Raw genomic sequence first — 25,340 nt, forward strand, 5'->3', positions numbered from 1 at the left:
CAGGATAGGGAACACTCGCATGTTGCGGAGTCAAGGGCTCCAAAACAGGTTCCTCCCGTGCTTGACCAGGTGGCTAGAACGCCTATTCCACAGGTTATGCCAGTTCAGCCCGCCACCTTTCAGAGTCCGCATGCCGTCTTGAATGTACAGGGAACTGGATACCAGGCAATGCACCCAATTTTTCCACCACCTACGGTAAATCCTAGGTATTTCGGGGATGGATCAATGTTCCGAATTATGGCTGGTTATGCGCCTGGGAGTCAGTCGTACATGCCAAAAACAGTGTTTGGGGGTATGCAAGGCATGATGCCAAACTCCATGTATGGTAGTATCGGCATGCAACAAGGTTTTCAGTGCAACCAAGGCCAGTTTGGGGTGCCACAGGGCCATTTTGGCATGGCTGGTTTTTCTGGACAGCAGCCAGATATCGCACCTTTGACGCAAAATGTGAATGGCCAAGCTGTGCCGATCATGCCTACTACAGTGCCATGTTGCAAACCATTCCTTATGACAACTTGGGGGCACTAGAGAAGCCGAAAACTTACAAAGAAGGTGGTGCAGCTGTAAAGTTCAGTACTTTCAATGGCTTTGAGGATAAAGCAAAGGCTCTCACTTTCCTCCTGCAGTTTGATACAGCTTATGCAGGAGGGAATTTTATAGAGGCCTCGAAAGTCAGGAAAGCTACCACTTTCTTAAAGGACAATGCGCTTACATGGTGGACGACATTGCTAATGCAAGGGCAGGCACCTGCCACTTGGGTTTACTTCAAGCAAATGTTTGCGTCTGCTTGGCTGTCAAACGAATTTGAAGCCGACGTCATGTCAGATTGGCACCACCTTACTTCGGCTACATGCAAGAGCTTACTAGAGTACAATCGAAGGTTTTGTAAAGCGTTACTCTGCCTAAAGAGCTTCGCGATTACTGTACCAAGAACAAAGTGGCTACCCTCACTCAGCTAATGGAAGTTGCTAACACTGGTCTTCTCTTGCTGAAAGGAGAGGACAGTGGGTTTCCGAGCAACGAGAAAGGAGGGCAGCCAAAGAAAAATTCAACGAAGAAGCCCTTTGTGAAAACCGCTCCTGATGCGTCACAGGGGTCAAAACAGGCCATCAAAGACAAGGATTCAGCCGCGACTTCTGGAGCGTAGGCAAAGAAACAGAAAAGGAAGCCTTTTGTGCGCAAGTCGCTCGAGGAAAAGGTCCTAATGGCTGAAAATAAATGCTTTATTTGCGAGCAGCCTAGTCACTTTGCTACCAATTGTCCACAAAGGAAAAGACCAACTGACTCAGATGATAAAGAAGACCAGAAAGGCAAGAAGCCTAAACCCACGGCAGGTTTGGTGCCAGACATGGTGGGTGATAGGCCCAGTACAGATGCCAGTGAGTTATGCAGGGCATGGGGTAAAGTTAGGGATCAGACGGCACTCATCTTCTTTGATCCAGGTGTCAAAGCCAACTTTATCTCACAAGAGTTAGCTATGAAGCTGGGCATCAAAGCTGAAGAGATGGGGTACACAGCAGAGGCAGGGTTGGCATGTCCTGGCCTGTAAGGTGCAGCGGAAGGATTGTTTGCGCTCTGCTCAAGATGAGTGCTCCGAACTATGTTCAAGGTTCCTTTTAGTTCTTATGGAAGGGAGAGCCTTCCGTTCTTAATGGAAAGTGCTATGATCACGAACAAAGTGAATAGACAATGTGCGTGCAAGTGTATGAGACTAAGAGATAGAGAGAGAAGAGAGATACGACACCAGAGACGACGTAAAACCCTCCTCCAAAGGCCCCACTCGCGTCGGCGAGAGTGGTCTACTTATTGATTGCACAAAGTGGTACAATGACGATGCAATGGACTGATGCAACCTAGGACTATGCTGGTGACGACGACGGTGATGACGATGACGACTTTAGGGCTAAAATCTGTGGTCTTTTTTCTGCTGAATTTCAGGCTGTTTCGGTGGCTGAAAATGACTGTTTTGGCTGCGTTTTCGAGGGCTGAAAATGGGGGTCTTCTACAATGCTTCTAGGGCTGAATCTGCTACCGATCTGAAGGCTGAAAACGCTGCTGCATCTGCTTCAAAACAGGCCGAAAATGAAAACGCTGGACTGATCTGCTCTACAGATTGGCAACAAACCAAAAACGCTGGCTATCTTCTACTGCCAAGGGCTGAATACCTAAAACGCTTGCTTGACTGTTGGCGTTAGTGAAAACGCTGGCTGTTCTGACATGCTGGCGATGGTGCAACTGCAAACGCCAGGCCTGGGGGATTGTTGGCGAGGATATGGGCTGAAATCGTCAAGGGCTAGATGGGGATGCTGATGGAATCCAAAACGCTAGGGGTCCTGCTGGGGTTCTGCTGAGAAGGTGCCTGTTGAGCATGTGCTCCTGCTGCCTCTTCTGCTAGAAAGTGCTAACTTGGGTTTGCTTATATATTAACTTAGCAAAATTGCCCTACCTACTTTTGTTGGAAGGTCGCTTAAAAATATTAAGTGAAAAATACCAAAAGTACGGAAAATAGGCTAAATGTTTTTTATGGTAGGGAGAGCCTTCCGTTCTTAATGGAGAGTGCTATGATCACAACAAAGTGAATGGACACAGTGCGTGCAAGTGTATGAGACTGAGAGATAGAGAGAGAAGAGAGATACGACACCAGAGACGTTGTAAAACCCTCCTCCGAAGGCCCCACTCTCGTCGGCGAGAGTGGTCTACTTATGATTGCACAATCTGGTACAAATGGTATGCATGAGACTGATGCAAGTCGGGCTATGTCGACGATGACGACGGTGATGACGAAGTCAACCTAAGGGCTGAAATCTGCAACCTTTCTACTGCTGTCCAAAAACGCTATGGGTTGAAATCTCCTAATCTTCTATCTGTTGAATTCGGACTCTACGTTGGTGACGATGTCGATGACGACGATGTGACGACGACGCGCTGAAAACGCAGATGCTGATTGTGCTACCTTTTCATCTGGAGTAAGTGTTGCTAAATGGACTATTTTCTTATTTTCTTATTTTCTCGAGTAATTTCTTTTTATTGAAATTAGGATATTAAAGATGTGCACTTGAACCGTAAGGTTAGGAACTGTAGATCTACTGGAATTATTAAAAGCCATCAGGAACGGAAAACTCTGATGCGTCATATGATGGGTGACATTAAGCATCACGAAGGGGTTTTACCGTTAGTTCGGTGGGAGAGACCGGGAAACGAATATTCCTGATGCGTCACGTGATGGGGTGACGTGAGCATCGGAAAGGGAATATCTCGTGGGTCTGGCAGGAAACCCGAACTGGAAAGAGGAATACGCGTAAAGACGCAAGCACAAGAATAAAGATGGGTTCTGAGAAGCTTTTCTTAAAAAGCGGAATATTTTAACGAGCTTTCCGGGAAGAGCAGACACTTTCCCGCGAGGAATCTATGTTTGCATTGCATTTCGTGAATGTGGTTGCATCCAGGGACGCCTAGGAAATGTTGTGAAAGGCATTGTTTTTAACTTATAAGGTTTTATTGAGTTTTTAAGCAGGTTCATACCAATTTTAAAATATGCGAGCCGCCCACTTAATAAGTGGGCAGCCACTTAGAAAATAAAGCAACAAAACCAGCCAGCGAATTCTCTCTCCCTATTTCGGGTAAAGCAGCGCAAAAAACAAAAAAAACAAAAAAAAAACACAGCCGATATCTCTTCGCGAGCAACTATTCGTGTCGTGGCCAAGGAGCTATAAAAGCACCACATGCCCTCACTGAAAGAAGGTTACCAACGTCAGCAAGAGAAGACTCTACCGCAAGAGATCGCGAGACCACGAAGCACGGAAGTCGCTTTTCCCGTGCAAGAGCGACAGGTATCTATTGTGGATTCGCCATACGAATTGTTGTCGTGTGTTTGTGTGTGTTTGCAGGTACTTCATCGCGAAGGAGAAGCGAGAAGGCTTCGGCCTATGCTTGGGAATTCCGGGAACGGAATTCGGAAATTGTCTGTGGAGTCTCGACTCCGAGTACAGGCGGAAAAAGGATTGAGAGCTCGTCTCTCGGATTTCCCTTACGTGAAGGAACGACCATTGAGTCAGAGATTTAGAACGGAGGGGTTTTCTCCGATTCTTGTGCTTGTAAAAAGATTCTCCCTAATAAAGGATTCTCTTTAAGGGGGCAGCCCATCTTCTGGTCCCAAATACTGTGTCGAACTTCTCCCTCAACTTTGTTTAGTTGAAAGATTATTTATTTTCATCTTGTTGATTATTCGTGTGCGCTCCCGTTTGTGACAGTGGTATCAGAGCTCGGATTCCTCTCTTTCTCTGCAAAGAAGGACGATTCCGGGAAGGAACGGGAAGAACCATGACAAGCCACGGAAGAACTGTTGAAGACGAACTTCAGCAAGTGCGAGCCCAACTCGCGGAATTGCAACAACTCATTTCGTTGCCGGCTGTCCAAAAGGCTTTGGACGGAATCAAGAAGCCACAAGGAACGGATGCCGATGGGCATCAGGAAAATCCTATTAATGGAAGCAACCAACAGGTGGATGGTGCGGAAAAAGGTGCCGAAACACACAAGGGATCCCCGGATCAGAACAAACGGCCTTCTAAGAGCAAGGACCAGGAAAAAGAACTCTCTGTGCTTAATGAAAGCAAGGATATCTCTATCTCTTCTCCATCATACTCTCCTGATTATACTACTACATCTACTTCTCATACAGTATCTAAATCTTCTCCCAAGAAGAAAACTCCTACTACTTCCCTACATGCTACTAAAGAGAAGCCCCAGTTCAAGAGGGATAACCGCAGACGTCACCGCAAGATGCGGATTTTCAAATCCGGTGACAAGGATGTGAAGTTTGATAACTACACAGGACGGAGAGATATCTCCAAGGCACTGTCTTTCATCAGGCAGTTTGAAGTTGCTTTTGCCAACGGAAACTTCACAAAAAAATCCAAGTTGCGTCATGTTGGGATGCATCTCAAGGAGACTGCAAGCAACTGGTGGCTAGCCAAGATTCTGGAAGGTACTCAAGCCAGAACCTGGACTCAATTCAAAGCTGAATTCTATGAAAAATTTCTTCCACCGGATTTCGAGAAGGACATTCGGAAGGAATGGGACTGGCTCGCCCAAAAGGAACAAGAGAAAGTCACGGCTTATGTTGACAAGTTTTGGTCGGTTCTTCTAAAAGTTACGCCTTTTATGAAGATTTCCGACGAAGAAAAGATGCGAAAGTTTGAAGCAGCTCTTCAACCACCGCTTCGGAAGAGCATGAAGGTGTATCCACATGACACCCTTCAGCGGATGATGGAGTCGGCAATCATTGCCGAGGATTTACATTCCACTGGTACCCCCAGACGGATGGAACATAGCACATACCGTGCAAGGCAAAGAGCGGTCTATGATGACCATGGCAACCAAGGCAAAAAGCGTTCCCCAGAGGATCCAGATGAGCCTAAGAAGCCAGAGGGTACTGGAAAACGGCTTAAATATCTCACACCAAACCAAGTACAAACCTTCAAAGAGCAAGGAAGGTGCTTCTACTGTGGTGAAAAAGGGCATAGGAAGCCCGACTGCCCTGTTCGGCAGCAACGGCAGGAACAAGCATCTTCGAAGAGGGAACAATCGAAGAAGGAACCCGCTCCACCGAGCTTGAATTCCATTCCTGATGTGCAAGGGAATACAGAAACCGAGAAAGGGGAAGCGCCAACTCCTTAAAGGTTGGGGATCTGTGAATAACCAGCGGGTGTTGATCCTCTACGACCCTGGATCGACGGACAACTTCATCTCACTGGAAACTGCAGAACGTTTGGGCCTTACACTGGCTCAGCTTGGAACTCCAGTCACTTCCGGATCGGCATTTGAGGGGTTGACCACCAATGCAACTTCCGTGCAAGGACAACTCAATCTCCGGATTGGTGAATACAAGGACCGCGAATGCTTTTTGATGGCACCTATCGAGGGATGTGATATCATCTTGGGTATGCCATGATGGCATTACCATATGCAACCGGTCCCAGATTATGTAGAAAAGACCCTCGCTTTTGAGCATGAGAGCAAGAAAATTAAATTTTTTGCTGATGCAGGGGATTGGCTATTCCCTATTGTAAACCATATCTCCATTAAGAAGGAAATAAAGAAGTGCGTTTTTGCTTACTTGATTTTCGCACGTGAAAGAGATAAAACTAATGAGGGTTTGCTCTCTAGTTTGGAAATTAGACGTTTTCAATTTCTTGAAAAGTATAAAGATTGTTTCACCGATACTCTACCAGACAAGCTACCTCCAGAACATCCGGAAGATCATCGCATTGATCTTGTACCAGGTAGCTCTCCCCCAAACCTACCCCCTTATCGGGTTAGTCTTGCTCAGCAAGAGGAAATTTTGAAGCAAGTCAACGAGCTTCTAGAAAAAGGTCGAGTACAACCAAGTACTTCGCCTTACTACTTTCCAGTTCTACTGAAGCAGACGAAAGACGGCACGTTTCGAATGTGCATAGATTATCAATCTCTAAACAACATCACTATCAACAATCGCTTTCCAATACCCCGGATTGATGATATTCTCGATAAGCTGCAGGGAGCAAGCATCTTTAGTCGCATCGACTTAAAAAGCGGGTATCATCAGATACGCATAGCCCCTGAAGATGTCCATAAGACTGCCTTTCGCACAACTTTTGGACTTTATGACTTTTTGGTTATGCCGTTTGGCTTGACCAATGCTCCTGCCACATTCAATCGAATGATGGACCGAATTTTCAGCCCACACCGAGCTTTCACAGGAGTGTTCTTTGATGACATACTCGTCTTTTCAAAGACCGAGGAGGAACATCAGAAGCACTTGGATATAGTGTTTCAAGAATTGCGAAAGCATGAGTTGCATGTGAAAGCAAAGAAGAGTGAGTTCTTCCTCACTGAGATACACTATCTCGGCCATATAGTCTCACACAACCAAGAGAAAATGGATCCCGCAAAGATCCAAGTCGTGCAAGATTGGCCAACTCCCACTACGGTACATGATGTACGAAGTTTTCTGGGATTGTGTTCTTACTATCGGACGTTTATCCGAGGCTTTGCTCAAGTAGCAGGACCACTTCATGACCTAACAAGGAAAAAGATCCCTTTCAGGTGGGGATCGAGACAACAAGGTGCCTTTGGTAGGCTAAAGTACCTATTAAGCCATGGACCTATTTTGAAAGTACCAGACTAAAGGAAACCATTCGACGTTCATTGCGATGCTTCAGGTGATTGCATCGGTGCAGTGCTTAACCAAGAAGCCCATGCAGTGGCTTATGAAAGTAGACGACTTAAGGATGCAGAATTGCATGCCTCGATCTACGAGAAGGAACTTATGGCTGTGATCCACGCCTTGTCTACTTGGAAGCATTATCTTCTAGGAGCGGATTTTGTGATCAAAAACGATCACCAGAGTTTGCGGTATTTTCTTACGCAACGGAAATTATCTGAGAAGCAAATGAGATGGGCCAACTTTTTGTCCATATTTCACTTCCAGATCCTCCATACGGCTGGGAGTAAGAATGTTGCTGCAGACGCATTGTCTAGACGGCCTAGGGTGAACGCAGTTACTTCTGTGTATCACCAAGAATTGGAATCACTTCCAGAGTTATATCCGAATGACCCAGACTTCTCCTCCACTTGGAATAAATTACAGAACGGAGAGGATGAATATCCCTATTCTATTCGAGATGGTTACCTCTATCACCACCAAGCAATTTGCGTGGCAGAACCATTGAGAAAGAAAATAATGGAAGAAGCACATGCTTCACCATATGCAGGTCATCGGGGAATTCTCCCTACGACCTTAGCATTGGAAAGATATTTCTTTTGGCCAAGCCTTAAAGCAGACATTGATCAATATGTCAGGGAATGCTTGGTTTGCCAAAAAGTAAAGTATGATCGGCATAAGACGCCTGGGTTACTCCAACCTTTACATGTGCCTGATCAACCCTGGGAAAGTATTGCCATGGATTTTATTATGGATCACTCAAACTGGAAATGATGCGATCTGGACTATCATGGACAGATTTAGCAAGCAAGCTCACTTTATTCCAGTTAAGAAAACAATCAAAGCAGACCATATGGCTAGAATTTTTCTAGCACAGATCTTTAAGCATCATGGGCTGCCCAAGTCTAGTGTGAGTGATCGAGATCCTCGCATGACAGGCAACTTTTGGCGTGCCTTGTTTGATAACCTTGGCACAAAGTTGAATTTTTCTTCTGCATAGCATCCTCAAACGGATGGGCAGAGTGAGATCGCTAATTCCACAGTATTGGATATGCTGAAATCTTATGTGTCAGAAAGACAGTCTGACTGGGAGAAGTATTTGCCCTTTGTTGAGTACGCGTATAACAATACCGTACATTCGTCTACGGGGAAAGCACCTTTTGAGATTCGCTATGGTAAGCCTTTGCTTCCACCGATCCTTGTCACTAAGGATAAGATTTTTGCAACAGATGAGTTTGTCCGGGATTTGGACACGGCCTACGGGCAAGTTAAGAGAGCAATTTTGCACTCTCAGGAAAAACATAAGAAAGCTGCGGACAAGCACAGAAGGAATCTGGACTTAACAGTCGGTCAATTAGTCTTACTCAAGTTTGAGAAGGCAAGACTAAAGAAACAAGCGACTCATAAAGGGAAAGTGGTAAAACTTTCCAATCGCTATTATGGGCCGTTTAAGATAATTGACCAAGTGAACGATGTGACGTTCCGATTAGACTTACCATCTAATTGGAAGATCCACAATGCTTTCCATGTTAGTTTACTCCGACCATATGTGGGACCGCCTCCAAGTCAGCCTATTGCTGAGGAACCTCCTGAGGTTGAGGAAACGGAAGAAATACTCCAATCGGAATAAATCATTCATCATCAAGAGCGGCCACTTAAGTCCGGGAAGATTACACGGAAGTATTTGGTAAAGTTTAAGAATTATTCTACTCTAGATGCTCAGTGGATGACCGAGCAGGAATTAGCACTCTATCCCGAGATTCTGGAAGGATATGTACAAGCACTACAGTTGAGGACAACTGTTTAGAAGCCAGAGGGATGTTGCTAAATGGACTATTTTCTTATTTTCTTATTTTCTCGAGTAATTTCTTTTTATTGAAATTAGGATATTAAAGATGTCCACTTAAACCGTAAGGTTAGGAACTGTAGATCTACTTGAATTATTAAAAGCCATCAGGAACGGAAAACTCTGATGCGTCATATGATGGGTGACATTAAGCATCGCGAAGGGGTTTTACCGTTAGTTCGGTGGGAGAGACCGGGAAACGAATATTCCTGATGCGTAACGTGATGGGGTGACGGGAGCATCGGAAAGGGAATATCTCGTGGGTCTGGCAGGAAACCCGAACTGGAAAGAGGAATACGCGTAAAGACGCAAGCACAAGAATAAAGATGGGTTCTGAGAAGCTTTTCTTAAAAAGCGGAATATTTTAACGAGCTTTCCGGGAAGAGCAGACGCTTTCCCGCGAGGAATCTATGTTTGCATTGCATTCGTGAATGTGGTTGCATCCAGGGACGCCTGGAAAATGTTGTGAAAGGCATTGTTTTTAACTTATAAGGTTTTATTGAGTTTTTAAGCAGGTTCAGACCAATTTTAAAATATGCCGGCCGCCCACTTAATAAGTGGGCAGCCAATTGGAAAATAAAGCAACAAAACCAGCCAGCGAATTCTCTCTCCCTATTTCGAGTAAAGCAACGCAAAAGAAAAAAAAAAAAACGGCCGTGATCTCTACGCGAGCAGCTATTCGTGTTGTGGCCAAGGAGCTATAAAAGCACCACATGCCCTCACTGAAAGAAGGTTACCAACGTCAGCAAGAGAAGACTCTACCGCAAGAGATCGCGAGACCACGAAGCACGGAAGTCGCTTTTCCCGTGCAAGAGCGACATGTATCTATTGTGGATTCGCCATACGAATTGTTGTCGCGTGTTTGTGTGTGTTTGTAGGTACTTCATCGCGAAGGAGAAGCGAGAAGGCTTCGGCCTATGCTTGGGAATTCCGGGAACGGAATTCGGAAATTGTCTGTGGAGTCTCAACTCCGAGTACAGGCGGAAAAAGGATTGATAGCTCGTCTCTCGGATTTCCCTTACGGGAAGGAACGACCATTGAGTCAGAGATTTAGAACGGAGGGGTTTTCTCCGATTCTTGTGCTTGTAAAAAGATTCTCCCTAATAAAGGATTCTCTTTAAGGGGGCAGCCCATCTTCTGGTCCCAAATACTGTGTCGAACTTCTCCCTCAACTTTGTTTAGTTGAAAGATTATTTATTTTCATCTTGTTGATTATTCGTGTGCGCTCCCGTTTGTGATAGTAAGCTTAGGTTTAGCAATTGTGTTAGCCTTACCCTTAGATTCATTGGAAGAATGCTTTGCTGAGAGACTGTTGGAAGATTGGTTAGAAGAGTTATCATTCTTATCGTTCTTACCGTTCTGAGGGTTCTGTGAAGTCTGCGAGGTACTTGTGGAAGTCGTGTTCTCCTTAGGCTTTCCCTTGTTGTGCTTCATCTCCTGTGCGAGAGCAATCGCTACCGCCTTGTTGAGATCGATTGGATCGAGTACCTCGACATCGTACTTGATATACTCGTCCAATCCAAAGAGAAAAGCCTCTTTGCGCTCATCATCCGATTTTCGTAATTGAGTGCCTAGCTGCAAAACACAATTAGAAAAAGACATGACTGGCATACCATTTTTCTTGAGAGAGCGCCAATCGTCTTTCAATCGTGCGAGGTATTGAGGTGGCATAAACCGCGCCTTGAGCTTGTCTTGGAAATCCGCCCAATTGAAGGAAAGGGGCGTGAATCCGTCGGCTTCCTCTAGGTACACGGCTAGTTGTGCCTCTTGCCATGCGTGGTACCAATTGATGGCATCACCAAAGGTACATAGCTGCCGTCAAAACTTTGCTATTTCCTGTCTTCTTAGTTGTCGCAAAATAAGCATTAAATTGATGCAACCAAGAATGAATAACCGTAGCATCCATCTTACCGCCATACTTACTGAAAGTCAACTTCTCTGTGACCAGGTTGTTGGAATCCGTATCGTGGCTTGCGCCACTTGATGAACTCCCACGATCTTTGGGTGGTTCGGTCTTCGAGGCAAGTACCTGTCGAACCAATTCTTGAGTTCGTAGTTCTCTTTGAGCTTTACGCTCGGTCTCCAAGGCCGCGCTTCGTGCTGCCGCTTCCTCTTTTCTTAGTTTTTTTCTTTCTTTTCGTGCGTTGCATTTGCGTTCTAAAGCAAGGCAATTGTCTTCTTGTTGTGCGGCAAATCTTGCGTTTCTTTCGTCGCGCTCGCGGTCCTTAGCTGCTTGCTCACGGTCCTTAGCTTCTTGTTGTTTTGCTTTGCTTGCGAGTTGTGCCAACGCAACTCGATTCGTTTCTTGTTGTTGTGCCATCATGTCCAACATCGACTTGACCATCATCTCCATAGGAGTTAGTACAACTCGAGGCGTAGATGGCGAAGGGGGAGGGTCGAAAAAGTCTCCTGGTGGGGAAAAATCTTCGCCGCCTCTCTCATGCTCATCACCTGTATGTGAAGTATCCATTCCGCTTCGGGTGACGACCATGCACTATGATCTTTGGTTCTTAAGTTCACGAGGAACTTGGGTTCTTGAGGGTCTTGGTTCTTGGGTTCTTGAGGATCTTGAGGTTCTTGAGGTTTTCTTTCGCTTGCAAATCGCGTTTGAGAAGGATCTTCTCTTCACCCGAGTTCTACTCTTTTCCGCGGGCGCACCCCTTGGCGGCCTTGCGCTCACACCAAGGTTGCTTTTTCCCACCTCACGTCGATTGGCCAGCCGCTGAGTGTACAGTCTACTCTCAATCAGTGAAAAGAGACAAAAGGGGAGGCTGGACCAGTCCTTCTTTCTTGGGATTCCTGTCACTCTTCAACAAAACACGATTAGGAATCGACACGCCCAAGCGAACTTGGGTTCGTGCGACCTCAACAAGCAAAAAAATTTTGTGGTTCTTTCCTTGAGTGATACAGAACACTGCCAAAGCTCTGATACCAATGTTAGGTGCAGCGGAAGGATTGTTTGCGCTTTGCTCAAGATGAGTGCTCCGAACTATGCTCAAGGTTCCTTTTAGTTCTTATGGAAGGGAGAGCCTTCCGTTCTTAATGGAAAGTGCTATGATCACTAACAAAGTGAATGGACAATGTGCGTGCAAGTGTATGAGACTGAGAGATAGAGAAGAGAGATACGACACCAGAGACGTTGTAAAACCCTCCTCCAAAGGCCCCACTCTCGTCGGCGAGAGTGGTCTACTTATTGATTGCACAAAGTGGTACAATGACAATGCAATGGACTGATGCAACCTGGGACTATGCCGGTGACGACGACGACTTTAGGGCTGAAATCTGTGGTCTTCTTTCTGCTGAATTTCGGGGCTGTTTCGGTGGCTGAAAATGACTGTTTTGGCTGCGTTTTCAAGGGCTGAAAATGGGGGTCTTCTGCATGCTTATGGGGCTGAATCTGCTACCGATCTGAAGGCTGAAAACGCTGCTGCATTTGCTTCAAAACAGGCAGAAAATGAAAACACTGGACTGATCTGCTACAGATTGGCAACAAACCAAAAACGCTGGCTGTCTTCTACTGCCAAAGGCTGAATACCAAAAACGTTGGCTTGACTGCTGGTGTTAGTGAAAACGTTGGCTGTTTTGACATGCTGGCGATGGTGCAACTGCAAACGCCAGGCTTGGGGGATTGTTGGCAAGGATATGGGCTGAAATCGCCAAGGGCTAGATGGGGATGCTGATGGAATCCAAAACGCTAGGGGTCCTGCTCGGGTTCTGCTGAGAAGGTGCCTGTTGAGCATGTGCTCCTGCTGCCTCTTCTGCTAGAAAGTGCTAACTTGGGTTTGCTTATATATTAACTTAGCAAAATTGCCCTACCTACTTTTGTTGGAAAGTCACTTAAAATTAATAAGTGGAAAATACCAAAAATAGTGAAAATAGACTAAATGCACTGGAAAATTCCCCTGATGGATTCTGAAGGGAATACTAATGATCATGTTGTGTGCAACCAGAGGATATGCATCTACACTAAGTGACTGGGCATGCATGGTCTACGAATAGACTCACAAAAGTGCCAGATCACTTCTAATCTAGACTGACTGGACTGACTGAACCCTGATCATGCTGTAGCTTGTCCACGGACACATAGGGTTGGATGTGTCACGTGACATGGCCACTCAGGGTGTGTTACTCCCATTATTGGAAAGGTGCGTCTACATATCCAGTCATATGTGGACACAGAAGAGTTCTACATCATGCCGCTGGAAGGATGTGATGCCTTGTTGGGGATCCTGGGGATGTTCTGAGTGCATGGAGTCTTGGATGCCTACAACAAAAAGATCACTGTACAGCATAGGGGCAAAACTCACATCTTGGATATAGGAGAGTCGGTCCCTATTGTATGTGCTTCTGCTATCACTGCTGTAATAAAGAATCATCTTTCTATATACTTGATTTTTGCACGTGATGTCTCAGATAGTGATCAGTCAAATTTATCTGTGTTAGATAAAAAAAGGTCAGCATTTTTGCAAAAGTTTAGTGACTGCTTTTCTGATTCATTACCGTCGCAATTGCCGCCTGAGAGACCTGAGGACCATCGGATAGATTTGGTGGTAGGGTGTAGCCCACCGAATAGACCTCCCTACAGGGTTAGTGCGGCGCAGCAGAAAGAGATTATGGACCAAGTTGAGGAGTTATTAGAGAAGGGGCTGATTCAGCCTAGTTCCTTTTTGTTCTTATGGAAGGGAGAGCCTTCCGTTCTTAATGAGAGAATGCTATGATCACAAACAAAGTGAATGGACACTGTGTGTGCAAGTGAATGAGGCTGAGAGATAGAGAGAGAAGAGAGATACGACACCAAAGACGTTGTAAAACCCTCCTCCGAAGGCCCCACTCTCGTCAGCGAGAGTGGTCTACTTATGATTGCACAATCTGGTACAATGGTGATGCATGAGATTGATGCAAGTCTAGGCTATGTCGACAATGACGACGGTGATGACGAAGTCGACCTAAGGGCTGAAATCACTCTCGTCAGCGAGAGTGGTCTACTTATGATTGCACAATCTGGTACAATGGTGATGCATGAGATTGATGCAAGTCTAGGCTATGTCGACAATGACGACGGTGATGACGAAGTCGACCTAAGGGCTGAAATCTGCAACCTTTCTATTGCTGTCCAAAAACGCTATGGGCTGAAATTTGCTACAAACCAAAACGCTGATTTGGGGGCTGTTTTCTGTGGGTCTTTGTCGCTGAAAATCTGTATGTTTAGGGCTGAAAACTGAGGTGTCTTTAGGCTGAAAACTGATGGTCTTTCCGGGCTGAATCTGCTACTTCTTATGGCTGAACTTGAAAGTCTTCTACTGCTGCAAATCTCTGCATTGCTGTGGCTGAAAAACGCTGCAAATCTGCATATGCTGGGATCCAAAAACGCTAGGCTGAAGTGTTTCCAAAAGACGCTGATGAAGGTCTTCAAAAACGCTGGCTTGTTGGGTTTTGCTGGCGAGGATGCTGATGCAAAAACGCTATGTCTAAGCTTGCTTCTGGCGAGGATCTGCTGATGAGAAAAACGCTAGGGACAAGGGTCTGATGGCGATGGTCTTCTTGCTTGGAGGAAATCCACCAAGGGTCTTGTTGAGAGGTTGCCTGCTTAGCTTGGCTCCTGTTGCCTCTTCTGCCAATTAGTGCTAGTCTAGATTTGCTTATATACAAACTTACTCAATTTGCCCTACCTACTTTCCAACAAAAGTCACTTAAAAATAATATAAGTGAAAAATGTCAAAAATAGGTAAAATAGGCTAAATGCACTGGAAAATTCCCCTGAAGGATTCTGATGGATTCTGATGGGAATGCTTATGATCATGATGTGTGCAACCAGAGGATATGCATCTACACTAAGTGACTCGACATGCACGGTCTACGAATAGACTCACAAAAGTGCTAGATCACTTCTAAATCTAGACTGACTAGACTAAACTGAACCCTGATCATATTGTAGCTTGTCCACGGACACATAGGGTTGGATGTGTCACGTGACATCCCCTCCTTTTCAAAGTGAGGTACTGGTACCGAACTGTATGGCGTCGAGGGAGATCGCCAATAGCATTCGAAATCCTGGAAGTGACTCTTCGCCGGCCCACTCTGATGTGTGGATCGTGCGGTACTTGAACTTCATAAAGGTCTGCAGCGCTTGCTTCTTTGGGCCGCGCCGAAAGCGACACTGTGGCTCCTTCAATGCTTCAACTTCGTCTAGAGTCGTGCTTCTTTCTTCTTCAAGAATCTCCATGGCTGAAAATTCCTGAAACCATTTCCAACACAAAACCATAAACATACCCATTCCATGTAAAGTGAGTGGAAAAAATCGTGTCTTCCTCAAAGACTGTGCATGCAATGTAGATGAACCAATAGACGGAGTGACAAACCGTTCACCAAACATGTAAGGTGCAACGGAATGATTGTTTGCGCTTTGCTCAAGATGAGTGCTCCGAACTATGCTCAAGGTTCCTTTTGTTCTTATGGAAGGTAGAGCCTTCCGTTCTTAATGAGAGAGTGCTATGATCACAACCAAAGTGAATGGACACTGTGCGTGCAAGTGTATGAGACTGAGAGATAGAGAGAGAAGAGAGATACGACACCAGAGATGTAAAACCCTCCTCCGAAAGCCCCACTCTCGTCGGCGAGAGTGGTCTACTTATTGATTGCACAATCTGGTACAATGGTGATGCATGAAACTGATGCAAGTCTAGGCTAAGTCGACGATGACGACGGGATGACGAAGTCGACCTAAGGGCTGAAATCTGCAATCTTCCTACTGCTGTCCAAAAACGCTATGGGCTGAAATCTGCGATTAGTCCAATAACGTTGATTTGGGGACAGTTTTTGTGGGCCTTTGACGCTGAAAATCTGCAGGTTTAGGGCTGAAAACTGAGGTGTCTTTAGGCTGAAAACTGATGGTCTTCTCGGTCGGAATCTGCTACTTCTTTATGGGCTGAATCTGCTGGTCTTTACTTCTGCAAATCGCTGCATTGCTGAATCTGCAAAGGCTGAAGTTCTTCAAAAAAACGCTAGGGCTGCTGATGTCAAAAACGCTAGCTTGTCTGTTGGCGATGATGCTGGTGCAAAAACACTATGTAGAGGGACTTGCTGGCGATGGTGTGTTGATGCAAAACACCAAGCTAGTGCAGTTTCCAAAAACGATAGTGGAAGGGATCTGATGGCGATGGTCTTCTTGCTTGGTGGAAATCCACCAAGGGTCCTATTGAGAAGTTGCCTGTTGAGCTTGGCTCCTGTTGCCTCTTCTACCATTTAGTGCTAACTCTGGTTTGCTTATATACAAACTTACTCAATTTGCCCTACCTACTTTCCAACAAAAGTCACTTAAAAATAATAAATGAAAAATGTCAAAAATAGGGAAAATAGACTAAATGCACTGGAAAATTTCCCTAAAGGATTCTGATGGATTCTAATGGGAATGCTTATGATCATGTTGTGTGCAACCGGAGGATATGCATCTACACTAAGCGTCTCGACATGCACGGTCTGCGAACACACTCACAAAAGTGCCAGATCACTTGCTAATCTAGACTGACTGGACTAACTGAACCCTTGTCGTGCTATAACTTGTCCACGGATACATAGGGTTGGATATGTCACGTGACATCCCCTCCTTTTCGAAGTGAGGTACTGGTACCGAACTGTATGGCGTCGAGGGGGATCGCCAATCGCATCCAGAATCTTGGAAGCGACTCTTCGCCGGCCCACTCTGATGAGTGGGTCGTGCGGTACTTGACTTCATAAAGGTCTGCAACGCTTGCTTCTTTGGGCCGCGCCGAAAGCGACACAAAGTCTTCTGTGGCTCCTTCAATGCTTCAACTTTGTCTAGAGTCACGATTCTTTCTTCTTTAAGAATCTCCATGGCTGAAAATTCCTGAAACCACTTCCAACACAAAAACATAAACATACCTATTCCGTGTAAAGTGACTGGAAAAAATCTTGTCTTCTCTAAAGACTGTGTATGCAATGTAGATGAACATAGAGACGGAGTGATAAACCGTTCACCAAACATATGCAAACAATGAGATCGAATCTTTCTCTTTTGATCTAAAGCAATCAACTTTGGCAATTCACAACGGAAATGCCCATGCTTGGTGCTCATATTTTCATGTGCTCTTTCTACGACTGTGTCATGCCTAGGAAGAGACATGGAATGTGACTTCCTTACATGCATACTTTTCAGCTTTTAATGAAAAATCCGCATACATCCGTGCTCTTTCATGAGTGAAACGTGCTCGACGTACAATATGTCATGCCTAGGAAAAGGGATCACATAAAGACGTTGACTAAAATACAGGAAACGATCACGAATGAAACACTCGAACAATGCATGCGTATCAATCATGCGAACATACAATACTTCTTGTAAGGGTTCTATGGACCTAGGCTCGAGAGCCAAGATCGGTTCTTCCTGAAGGATCGAATCGTCCTGTGGGGGTTCTTTGGACCTCCACAGGACGATTCGAAAGCCAAGATCGGTTCGTCGTGATTTATCAAATCTGCAATGAGGTTAGCTTCACAAGAGAAAGTATCAACTAACTCTGTTACTTGTTCTTCTTAGGGTTTAGGCCCCTCGGCCAGTCTACTGAGACCCTTCAGAGTTGAGGTGCCAGTAGACAGAGTAGCAACCTACGGTGAAAGAAACAGAGAAGATTCTCTTTCAAGAATAGATCATGGCCCACAAAGAAAGAAAAGTGAAAGGTAAGTTGATACGTCGGTATTTAGTCAAGTTTAAGAACTGGTTTTTGGCACCAGTTTTTTGGACCAGATGCTTTTGGAACTTGTAGCTTTTCATGTGATTGCTTTTGAGGCAACCCTTGTAAGAATAAAAGAGCAGAGGTCCCTCCGGAGTTGTACTGCAATGATAATGATAAACACGTACAGAAAGGGGCTCCAGACTTTGTGGCCCTCTAGGCATGGAACTACGCCGAGCCGTCTCTACTGACTCTCTCTCTCTCTCTCTCTCTCTCTCTCTCTCTCTCTCTCTCTATATATATATATATATATATATATATATATATATATATATTAAAGTCCAGTGATTTTGAAGTTTCTGTTTATGTGTTGCTATTGATTTCTCGCTTAAAGTGTCCAAGCCTGTTACAATGGTATGGTATTAGAACTCAAAAAGATTTTTCTAATATGAAGGATCCGATCCCTTCTGGAATTTGTAGCACACACAAATTCTCGAGGAGAACACGATAGAACAATCGAGATTTTAACAGTATATGAAAGAATCTTCCTGACCTCACCCCGAACTTATTAGGCACTCCCACCCTTACTTCATCGCACATCCGGCACGCTCTCATCTTCATTGCTCTCTCTTACAAGGCATAAGCCATACAGAACCCCAGATTACACATGGGTTCTCGCGAATCTGACATAGTTAACAGCTATCAATGGGTAGGCAAAGAAAGGCTCAGGAATTGTAGAAAAGAATGAAGATTTGGACAAATTCATGGCGGAAAAATTTGTCAAAGCGGAGTACAAACGTCAACTGCAGGTTGACACATGGATCAAGTACTCCAAAGACCCAAGATTTGCGAAACACTTGAAGAATTACCCGATTGATGAGATTTAGAGGCCATTAATTCTCCTCTCCGATCAAAAGGAAAGCTGAAAAAACAGACAAGTTCAGAAAAGCGGAACCTATACTCGCAGAAAGAGAGGACAGAATTCTTGAAAAGAAGAACCAGAAGACAAGCCAGGGAATTCCAAAGCAGCCGAAGAGCGCGGTAGAAAAGGAAAGACGAAAGTCGGACTAGTACCAGACTTTGTGAGGACCGACCCTAATTAGATGGACAAAAGTATCGAACTTTGCAAAGCATGGGGCAAAGTGCCAAACCAGGAAGCCCTTATCTTCTTTGATGGAAAAGCCAAGGCCAACTTCATTTCAACCGAATTGGCGGCTTGACTTGGAATTACGAGGAAATGGACCACTAGCAGAGATTGACTTTTATATCATGCCTTTGGAAGGGTGTGACGTCCTCGGAGAAATCCCTCGGTTCCCAAGAACAATGTTGTGGTCGATTTAGGAAAGCCATCTTAAAGAATGAGAAGGGCAAAGAGATTGTACCTGATGTAAAACTGAAAGGGGCGTCCGTCCCACTTGATGAAATCCGATCTTTTTGAAAGATCTTAATGATGATCAACCATTGGGTGAAGGGGTGTGACCAGTCGTCGAAGGAGTGTGACTCTTGCGAAGAGGCATGTCTCTAGAGTGAAGAGTCGTGACCATCCAAGCGCAGGGATCCTCCTTGGCATGTCACTTCTCGTATCTGCAACTAAGACTAGATGTAATAATGTAACATATTCACAATCGTGACACTAGCAACTACCAGACCTCGTTCCCACCCGCCTCTAGTATGTATACAGCACACTACCAGCAACCTTGAGATCTACCTTCCTCTGCATTCCAACACCCTACCCGTGCAGCACCTAACATACAGCTTCACGTTGTCCCAAGCCTCCTGTGTGTTTTCCAACACATCAAGTAATATGTTTGTTCAATTAAAAGGCCATTCCCATAGTTACTTTAGGCTTTTTAAAAGCACCACCAGAGGCTCTTCGCACAGTTGGACTGAAGAGGGCAGCCAAAGAAGCATTTCAAAATGAAATCGTTGAACACCAATGCTCTTCAAATGTCATTTCGCATCTTTTCATCACAACACAAAATATGTGCACCAAAAGCAAAAGTATTGCATGTCTACATTATGATTCTACATTTATGGTCATTGTAAGAGGGCCGTCTATATGACAGTAAGACCTTCCCCATGGACTACAAAGGAGTGCATCTACGATGTGTATGCTATGCCTATCAAATCCATATTTCAAGCCGGGACAATATGTAACTAGGCAACCAACATCAAAGATCGACATCAAACAAACAATGACATCTTTGTACCTCAGTAAGCAACACCAAAGATGCTTTAAGCTAAAGTTGAAACCTACCATGCACACGCTACCTCTTTCACCCTTCAACACCTACCGATCCTGTACAACATGCAAACAAAGCCTATGAGAACTCACTTCTGTGTGACATATCACCATTTTTAACCAACAAGTCAAATACAACAATGATGCAAAGCTAACAAAAGGTCATTGAGAACCACTCTACAATGAAATTAGCATGACTAATATATTGAACATGTTTAAAAAGATCTTCAACCAGAGTGATTGCATCAGGAGCAAGCTCTTAAAACCAGAATTGTGAAATTTGTTAAATCTAGATCACTTGGCATCAATCGTCACATCACTGACTGACTCACCAATGTAATCTTACAGTTTGTCACATAAATAATGTGTCTTTCCAAGTGAGAGCTTCCCCGCTGGTAAACTAATGCCAACACAGCCAAAATCAAGCATGGACGATACCTAAACAATAGCACCTGGTCACAAAATGTTCTGCTATCAGTAACTCTAAGACCAAAAACTGTTTTTTGACAATTTGCGAAGTAATGCAAGGTTTCTAGGTAACTATCTACCCAAACATGACAGAAATTCTCCTTTTCTCAAAAGCTTTTTCACTTCGAATAGGAAAAGCTTGTCTTCTCATAAAAACAAGCCGACAGTCTAGAACTATGAAAAACTGTGCGCATCTGTCTAAGGCTTAACGCAAATAAACCAGGAAGCGCCGAGACGAGATGCTATGGGTGAATCACAGACAAGCATACCTCTGGGGGGCGGGTCACGCAGAACCTTCGACCGCCATAGCCAGGTACCTCGTTCGGCGAAAGTGTCCTTGTTCAACGATTCAAAGAATCACGTCTTACTTTATGATTGCCTTATGAGTTTTTATTCGAATCAAATTCCTTTCCATAATGTAAACGGAGAGTAGTCAGTAAGACGTAGGAAATTGTATTAACCGTGTTGTCAATTTTGAGAAATAACGAATTAAATGGAATGTGGAGAAGATTCCGTGGTTGGTCCAAAAGATGGAAAAGCATGAGGTTGAGGTGGCGGGCAGAGAGGGTGTGGAACAATCCACGATGAGATTTTGGGTAGGTGGACACTCTCCGTCTCTCACGAAGCTTTTCTCTAGAGAGAGGCAAACCAAGCTCTCTCTCTCTCTCTCTCTCTCTCTCTCTCTCTCTCTCTCTCTCTCTCTCTCTCTCTCTCTCTCTCTCGCGTAAACCTAGCACAGGGCAAGACCTTCGTTCGTCTTCCCTAGCCCCCCCTTGGGCGAAAGGGCTGCCCTGGGGGAGGCGTTAAGCCCCCAGCTTAGCCCCCCCCTTTCAAAATCGACTGTTTCGGCTTCTCCAATGTTACTCCAGACAGAGCGCGGCTTCTGCAGCATTTCTCCAGACAAAATCTCATAAGGCCTTGCGAGGCCTTGCCCTGTGTGATCCTGTGCGGCCTTGCGACAGCCCTATACGGCCTTGCGAACCTGTTTCGGCTTTTGCAGTGCCAGACAAAGCTCTGCTTCTGCAGCGTATCAGCCCATAAGACCTTGCGAGGCCCTGCCCTGCGTGGTCCTGTGTGGCCTTGCGACAACCATGTGGTCGGCCTGTGAAGCCCATTTGAGCTCTGTGGTCGGCCCGTGAAGCCCTGCTACGCCCTGGCCCTGTGAAGCCCGTTTGAGCTCTGCTACGGCAGGGGAACCCCATTCGAGCTGCTACGGCCTCGGCTTTGCTCTGCCCTGCGAAGCTCTACTCCGGCGGCCTTGGCTATGCCTCGACCTCGGCCTGTGAAGCCCATTTGAGACCTACTACGACCTCGGGCTCGGCTCACATCAGAAACACTTTGCCAGCAGCATACCCGCATACCCACCCAATCCAAGCCCAAGCTAACCTCACCCAACTGTTCGGCCTGTCAATCTGACTGAGATCTCAAAGTTAGACTTTGGGACTCGAAGAATATGTTCCTACCAAAAACTCCAGCCAAGGAGAAGATGACGACCAACAGCCCCAAACCATCGGGAAGAGTACCAGGTAGTTTTGCCGATGTCCTTGCGGCTCCGAGCAAAACAGATCGCATCGCACAATTACAAGCTGCCCTCGACATGGTCATGGATGAAAACCGCGACCTCAAAGCGCGCCTTAGCACGCTCGAGGCACGATTTGACTCCATGATCGGCCTCACAACAGACAAGGTGAAGGAAGTCGAAGAAAAAGTCACTCAAGTTCACACGACTGCACTCGCCAAAGTGGAAACCTGTGTGAAAACAGAAATGCAGGAACATCAGCTTCAAGAAGAGAATGCCCTCAAGCTTCGTATCGGAGGGTTGCCCCAAGCTTGGGATGAGTGCCATCAAGATTTCTGCAAGTTAATTGATCTCCTCAACGAAACTCTTACACCAGTCCATGTTGACTACAACGCAGTAGAATGTATCGTCAACAAGTTCAACACCAAGCGCACACCTAGTGGACATGCTATTCTTGAGTTCAAAGACAAAGAGGAGCGGCTCCGACTGCTCCAGCAATCAAGTCTCCTTCGAGACACTGGGTTTTGGATCGCCGAAGAACTCACCCCGACACAAGTCAAGCACAAAAGTAAAGAGCTGAAAAAAGTGTGTGAAGCACGAGCCAAAGGCAAGTGGGCAGTATACCGCGGGGGGAAGGCCATCATCCAGGAGTTTCGAACTCCTAAACCGGTCCTTACACCATAGGAATCCCCTTAGGCTTTTCTTTTTCTTTTGATGGACCCTCAGTCCCTAACTGATATGTATCGATTGCTCTCACTTAGAAGAAGCAGTTTGTAATGTTTTGATTTTGGTCCCATGGGTCATATCTGACCTCCGAGGACGATAATTGAATCTATCTATCTATCTATCTCTCTCGATGTAGAGCGTCTCACGTAACCGACTTCCTAAGAGCGGCAGACGGGTTTCTTCCTAATCTACTCTCCCACTGTCTCATCTTGGGGATTCTCATCTCCTCTCCCACTCTCTCTATCAGTTGTTATGCAAGGGATGCAACTCTCTCTCTGGAGAAGAGGCAACCCCCCTGTGTGTCTCTCTTTTTCTGCCAAGTAGGCAGCTGCCTTTGTGTGTGTATTGCTTGCATGCGCTATCTGTTGCCAATACAGGAAGGGGGAGAAGGTTGCAGCAACCTGCGACCTGTGTGTAGGGATAAGGAAAGGCAATTGTGGTGAGAGGTGACAGAGTAGGAAGCCAGCAGGTGCACGAGGCAAGGCACGGGAGCAGCACGCTGCTCTCTCTCTCTCTCTCTCTCTCTCTCTCTCTCTCTCTCTCTCTCGTGTTTCCTACTAGGGTTCGCCCTCCCCGTTTCTCTGTTGCTCCCCTCCAGGTGGCCAAGCACATCCCACCTTCAGATATCGGCACTATAGCTCGCCAACACTGTTGAGCCAGCAGAGGATCACACCCACATTTTTGCTCACACTCATCATTTTGTAACCATTGATTGTAATAAATGTCTTTCCGACATTAATTTTGATTTGAGCCATTCATTAAGTAACGGGACTCAATTGAGTTTCCAGCTTGTAATTCCGAAGTAATTTCACTTGCTGATGTAATTAGTTAGAGATGTTCTCACCTCCAAGGCTGAGGTATATAAGCCAAAGTTTTTGAAACCTAAGGAGATTCAGTTTTATTAATCAAAGGTGAGTTTTTGAGCGCCGTGACTGTGTCTGAGAGAGAGAGAGAGAGAGTCTTATCTACTTGCTACGCGAGCTACGGAGCCGCCATTGGAGAAGCGACACCGCCATTGTGTTAGCAACGGCGAGAGCTACGCACTGATACCAAGAGTGCGCGCTATCGGCTTCTATGTGTGGTAAGTTCCTACGAGCTTCAGTGTGAGTTTTCTTCCAACTCGTGTGTCGGAATAGAGCGTGCAGCATATCTATAGAACCACAACGAGTAGAGCTACACATTAGTACCATCGGGGTCAAGTTTCAGTCACTTGTATTTTTCGGCCTGTCTTCATACGCGTTTACCGCACGGAGTGGTTATAGGTTGATTTTGCAGTTTAAGTCTTTAGGGTGTTGTTCTTACCTAGTGTATAGACTTCCCCTTGAGTTTGAGATCGATTCAATGATTCTAGATCCTGTTTCGTATAGCATTCGTTCGTAGTACGGATTTCAGTTACTTGCGTATTTTAGAACTTAGATTTGATTTCCTTAGTAGTGATTGTCATTAGAAGGTCGATGAGGTGATTTGACACCCACCTAGTTGTTTCCATGCGCCTGCGGGTCAAGCTTCGTCCTCGTCTGACAAATTCTGTTGTTGGTTGAGTTCTTGCTATTTAGCTTCCGCTAGCGGCGTAACCGCCTTAACATTTGGCGCCGTTGCCGGGGACGAGAGCCCTAAGTAGGTGACCTTAGACTAATCCTACGAGGTGAGTCGTATAAACTACTTTGTATACTTTAGTTAGAAAAGATCTAGGAGTGGTGGACTTCGAAGATCTCGAGAGATACTAGGAAGTGGGGTATTCCTGGGTCTTCCGTGTTGACAGTATTTTTAGTTTAGCTCAGATTTGTTTGTTGTTTTGTTGGTGTTGAGTAGTTGTTGATAGAAGAAGAATTGGCTAGTCCGTGAGTGGCAGTGGATCTCTTTAAAATCACAATTACCAAACCCATTTTATGATTAGGAATAGCTTAGGTAGGACTTCATTTGATCCTGATCTAGAGCTAGTAATCATTGGAGTATTTGCTTGATATGGTTGATTGCCTGTTAGATCACTAAACCGTCGAGTTAGTAGTGAAACTTGCAATAAATAAAAGTCAGAGAAATTTTATGTGTATCTGGGAGTTGCTGAGCACTTGAGAAAGCTTTAGGAAGGATTCTGTGCCAAAAAACTGGAAATCTGCAACTTTAGACATCATACGCGTATGATGTCTAAATGACCAAACAGAGACCAAAACAGAAATTTTGATTTTACCAGAGTGTTCGAAAGGGGGGTTATACCCTAATTTCAACTTAAAACAAGAGCATTACCACTCAAAGAAACCCAAAAAGACAAGTCGGAGTCCAAGAAACGCAAAGAATAGGAAATTTTGGATTCAGATCTTGTTTTTACATTCAAACCTGACAAAAACACTTGAAACTCAATTGTAAACATTGGAGAAGGCTTAAAACCAAGAATAGTCAAAATCTGGGACAAAAGACATCATACGCGTATAATGTCTTTTGGCACATCCACTGCTTATTTTTGATATCTGACCTGACAAGATTGTTACAGGCACTGTAGGAAGCATAAATATCAAGTTTTGACCCAAATTGATGAAAAAGACATCATACGCGTATGATGTCTTTTACCTAATTTTGGACATATTTTGATACTTTGTCAACACAGATCCATTGTAATAGCTGTCTAGAGGTTATATTTCAAGTTTCATCCCATTTGG

At 45.2% G+C, this 25,340-nt stretch overlaps 1 protein-coding gene across 6 annotated transcripts in view; it reads right to left on the bottom strand.

The window, feature by feature from the left end:
• The window catches only part of LOC147466117 (uncharacterized), a 46,502-nt gene extending 25,641 nt beyond the window's left edge, over positions 1-20,861 (bottom strand). Inside the window, exons 1-3 of one of the 6 annotated variants that reach the window (XM_086524017.1) lie at positions 20,711-20,861; positions 20,306-20,425; positions 19,989-20,030 (exon numbers count right to left, since the gene is read on the bottom strand). The gene's annotated coding sequence lies outside the window, so the exon portion shown is untranslated. Of the gene's footprint in view, positions 1-19,113; positions 19,275-19,941; positions 20,031-20,305; positions 20,426-20,710 lie in introns of those variants that run through there. The other 5 variants (XM_086524033.1, XM_086524025.1, XM_086524043.1 and 2 more) reach the window with 5 other exon arrangements.
• Positions 20,862-25,340: the final 4,479 nt, after the last annotated feature.

The sequence above is a fragment of the Adiantum capillus-veneris genome, chromosome 1 (genome assembly GCF_014529385.1).
Source record: "Adiantum capillus-veneris isolate H3 chromosome 1, ASM1452938v2, whole genome shotgun sequence".
Taxonomy (NCBI): Eukaryota; Viridiplantae; Streptophyta; class Polypodiopsida; order Polypodiales; family Pteridaceae; genus Adiantum; species Adiantum capillus-veneris.